General features: G+C 45.7%; 1 pseudogene; it reads left to right on the top strand.

Moving 5' to 3' along the window:
* The first annotated feature begins 3267 nt into the window (after positions 1-3267).
* Positions 3268-4293, top strand: LOC148120614 (large ribosomal subunit protein bL19m pseudogene; annotated as a pseudogene).
* Positions 4294-5025: the final 732 nt, after the last annotated feature.

The raw sequence follows: 5025 nt of genomic DNA, 5'->3' as shown, positions 1-5025 counted from the left end.
TAATTCTCCCACACCACTTGGGTAATCCTTTTTGAGGTACATGGGAGTTTAAATCCTATTTGAATACTACTTCTGGTAGTGTTAATCCTCTGACACTCCCTATGCCTTCCATGGGTGGGTACCAGCATCCTCCCTCAGCACTAGAACACTCCTAGATACAGTAACATGGGCACATTATTCAAGAGTTGTAAAAGACATCAGTGGGGATTAGCAGTACTAAAGACTGTTGTATAGGTTCGAGTATGGCAGATTAGTGTAAGATTACTCTATGGCATAACCCATCAGAGACCGATTTCCTTGCAAAACATGTTACTTTGCAGAAACACTTCGTGAGGGATTCTTAACTAATCATTAGTCAAGAGCCATTTGCATTTAAGACAGGATTTGTAATAGTGTCCATTGTCAATTGATGGTATTTAAAATTACCAAGGAGAGAGACTGGGGAATGGGAAATAGGGAGGTGGTTGGGCATGCTGGGTACAGAAGGCAGGTTAGGGGTGGTACTGAGGGGGAGAGTAATGAAAGAGACATCTTGATTGGGGTGGGGGCATTTTAGGGTTAGGGAGAAACCTGTTGCAAGGGAAACTCCCAGGAACCCACAAAGATGGCCCCAGTTAAGATTCCCACCAATAATGGAGAAGGTGCCTGAACTGGCCATTTACTGTAATTAGATTGGTGACTACCCTAATTGTCATCAGAGAGCCTTTATCCAGTAACTGATGGAAGCAGATGCAGGGATTCACAGCCAAGCACTGGACTTAATTCAGGGAGTCCTCCTGAAGAAAGGCAGAAGGGATTGTGTGAGCCAGTGGGTTGATAATGATGGGGGAACCCACAGAGATAGCTGACCTGAGCACATGGGAGCTCATGGACTCTGTACCAGCAGTTAGGGAGCCTGCATGGGACTGACCTAGGCCCTCTGAATGTTTGTGACAGTTGTGTAGCTTGGTCTGTTTGTAAGGCTCCTAGAAGTGAAATCAAGACTGTCCCTGGTGCTTAGTTGGCTTTTGGGAACCTGTTCTCCATGCTAGATTCCCTTGCCCAGCCTTGATGCAAGGGAAGAATTTTGGTCCTACTTCAACTTGCTGTGCCGTACTTTGTACAATCCCATGGGAGCCCTGCCCTTTCTGAATGGAGACAGAAAAGGAGTAGATGGGGAAATGGATAGATGGGAATCGTGGAGAGGGATGAGAGGAGGGAAGGGAAACTGTGGTTGGTGTGTAAAATTGCGGCGCACTTCCTGACCAGCAGGAATGAACGCCACGAAAAACGAGAATTCCTTCCCTGATCACGTCTTTATTCGGAGCACTCGATTGAGGAAAATTGGGGGAAGGGAAGAGAGAGTGCAGGGACAAGAGAAAGCTTAGAGAGAGGAAGCAGAGCCCAGAGGCAGCTGCTTTTCTAGGGTGAAAGGCTCGAATGCTGATTGGTTGATGCCATTCTGCTAGGGCCCAAGGCCACAGGACAGGTCAGGGAACCACATCTCTGAAATGCAAAACAAGGCTCCAAGCACACTGGCCTGGACGGCAGCAACAAAGGATTTGTATACCTCCAGGCTGTAGGACTGCTAGCACTATCTCGCCAAGGCGACATCCTGGCGGCTTCCTACATAAAATAAATTTAAAATGCTAATTAAATAAAATTTAAAAATAATAATAAATAAACTTTGAGCGTATCTGTGAAGATGTTTCCAAAGAGGTTTATCTTTTGTGGAAAGACCCTCCCAGTTGTGAGAAGTACCATAATGTGGCCCAGGGGGTCCAGGGAACCAGTGAAGTACCAACATTCCTTTCTCTCTGATTCCCGGTTGTACACATTAAGTGATACGAACAGCTGCCACCTCTCCAATATCCTAGAGCATAGATGTGTAGTCTTCCGTTTCTTGTTGCACAGTTGCAATGATCAGAATAGTTGTGTGAGACTAGGGAGATGTCTCAGTCCGTAAAGTACTTATTGTGCAAGCATGAGGGGCTGTGTTCGGATCCCCAGTACCTACATAAACTCAGGTGTAGCCATATTCACCTGTAATCCTGAGCACTTAGAGATTTGTCACTCTCAGGAGCCTAATAGGCAGCCAGCCTATCAAATCGGTGAGCTCCAAGTTCAGTGAGGGACCATGTCTCAACTTAAAATGTGGAAAGCAGCTCAAGAAGATAGCCAGCCTTGACATGCATTTGTACCACCTGTATCTGTACACACACACACACACACACACACGCACACACACACACATCTAAAAGAAATAAAAGGTCTTAGAGCAGGCTTGATGACAGTTATCCTAGCCACTGGGAAACTAGGGTTGGAGAATTTCAAGGTGAAGGCATACCTCAACAATTCAGTAAGATGCTGTCCCAAAGTAAAAAGAAACAAAGGTTTTTTTAAAAAAAAAAAAAAAGAAAGAAGGAACGAAGGAAAGAAAGAAAGAAAGAAAGAAAGAAAGAAAGAAAGAAAGAAAGACTGTACATGTATCCAAGAGGCAGATGTACCTCAGGAGTAAAGTGTTTGCTATCTTGTGCAAAAGTGTGATATCTCTTCTCAATGCTGAAAAAGAAGTGCCCAGTGAATTCATTTTTCGAAGGGTGTAGGCAAGCAACATGTCCTCTTTTCTTAAAACAGGCTATGAAGTGGAATGATCCAAGGGTCATCCCACTGGTAAAGAAACAAGAAGCAGCCTGGCATCATGTGAAAGGTATGAGCTGAATTTGCCTTTTTCTCATTGTCCCTTCTACTTTTGTTGTATTCTTTAACTTCTGATAATTTAGGGGACATTATAACTGAATGAAAAACTTCTGAGAACATTAGAAAGTACACACTTTTGTTGTTTCCAAAAATACATCCAATAAATTTTTAAAAATTAAATATTCCATTTGCAAATGCACCTATAATGATAGCACACAGATACAGCAACGGTATCTTTTAATTAACTTCTGCCACATGAAACTGATTCCAGAGCAGTGACGACGCCGGAGAACAACAGATGCAATGCCATCCTGAGCCTTTCCATATCACTTCGTTGTCACTGTGTTAGAAACGTCTTTGAGACTCTGCAAAATTTCTGGGAAGCATTCTTAACAAAAGCAGGTGTACTCACATTGCACCAATCTGTATGAAGAAAGGTAGGGCTTTCTTTTCCCTATAGTGGACCTTTTGTTTCTCAAAAGTGCCATCTGCTGGCTTATATAAATGTATCCTTAGATGTAATAGTAGGTTCAGAAGCTAAGAATTTCAAGCAAACACCTTGCTTAAGAAGCGTATGTCTGGGTAGACATGGCAGCCCCCATGGCAGAAGGCTGTAGGGTGTCCCTGAACCTGGCCCGGAGCTTCCGAACGGCCAGGCCGCGGCTCGCTACACTCGCGTCTGATGTCTTCTGTGTCCGCATGGGACCGAGCCGGCTTCAGAGCACCGGACCTTCCCAGCCCAGTGGGTTCAAGCCACCACCGAAACCTGTCATGGTGGACCGGCGCCGAGCCCCGGAGGAACAGAGAAGGTTCCTGAGTCCTGAATTCATTCCTCCAAGGGGCAGAACAAACTCTCTGAAATTTCAGCTAGAAAGAAAAGATATGCTCGAAAGGAGAAAGGTGCTTCACATCCCAGAGTTCTACGTCGGAAGCATACTATGTGTCACCACAGCCGACCCATATGCCAGTGGAAAAACCAGCCAGTTCCTGGGAATTTGCATCCAGCGGTCAGGGAAAGGACTTGGGGCTACTTTCACTCTTAGAAACACGATTGAAGGACAAGGTGTGGAGCTTTGCTTTGAATTATATAATCCTCGAATCCACGAGATCCAGGTGGTGAAGTTGGAGAAGCGGCTGTATTTACGGGACGCTCTCCCCGAGTTCAGCACCTTTGATGTTAACATGAAGCCGGTCCCACACGAGTCCTCCCAGGAAGTGCCTGTTAACAAGCTCCAAGTTAAAATGAAGCCAAAGCCATGGTCCAAACGCTGGGAACGTCCATACTTCAACATTAAAGGGATCAGATTTGATCTTGCTTTAACTGAGGAGCAAACGAAAGAAGCCCAGAAGTGGAGCCAGCCATGGCTTGAGTTTGATATGATGAGAGATTATGACACTTCAAAAATCGAAGCTGCGTTATGGGAAGAAATAGAAGCATCAAAGAAGTCTTGATCTTGGGAATGGTGAGGTGGCTGCTCAGGCCTGATGATCCGAGTTCAGTTCTGGAGCCCGGAGTGGAAGGAGAGAACTGATTCTGAAAGTTGTCCTTTGCCTTCTACATGCACACCCTAGCATGTGTGGACCCAACTTGTACACACACGTAAAAATATATTTTTCATTAGATCCGTCCCCTTGTATCAGTGGGTGATCACATTCCTCGCAGTCCTTATTTCCTTTTTCATTTTCTTCCTCCTTCTGCTCCTCATTTGGACCTTGGGGGGCTCAGTCCGGTGCTCGAATGTGGGTTTCCATCTGTATCGCCATTCATCGTGGGATGAAGGTTCTCTCTGATCTTGCCGTCTTTGCTCACGTTCTCTTTCCTTCTGCTTCTCATTTGGACCTAGGGAGTTAAGTCCAGTGTTACGATGTGGGTCTCTGTCTCTATCTCCATCCATCGCCAGATGAAGGTTCTATGGTGATAAGCAAAATATTCATCAGTATGGTTATGGGCCTAGGCCGTTTCAGGCACCCTCTCTTCTGTCCAGAGAACAATCTGGGGATTTCCTTGGACCTGTGATCCCGAGGACGCAATCCAACCAGATTCTCTGAATGTGGCCGGATTCTCTGAATGTGGCTGGCTGGAGTCTTTCTGAAAAGCCATTGACAATGACACTGGCACTTGTTTCCTCTGCATATACTGGATTTTGCGGATCCAGTCCGTCTGGACACTCACCTTCCTGGACCTGGAGGGAGGCAGGAGGAACTTGAACTTCCCACTGGGCAGGAAACCCTGACTGCTCTTAGGGATGGAGAGGGAGGAGGAGAGGGAGTGGGGGGAGTGGGAGGGTGGTGGGAGGAGGGGCGGAAATGGAAACAATATAAAAAATAATAATAAAAAAATATTTT

Source organism: Myodes glareolus, chromosome 10, assembly GCF_982192425.1.
Source record: "Myodes glareolus chromosome 10, mMyoGla1.1, whole genome shotgun sequence".
Taxonomy (NCBI): domain Eukaryota; kingdom Metazoa; phylum Chordata; class Mammalia; order Rodentia; family Cricetidae; genus Myodes; species Myodes glareolus.
The sequence above is the reverse complement of the archived record's forward strand: the minus strand, read 5'-3'. Positions and strand labels throughout refer to the sequence as shown.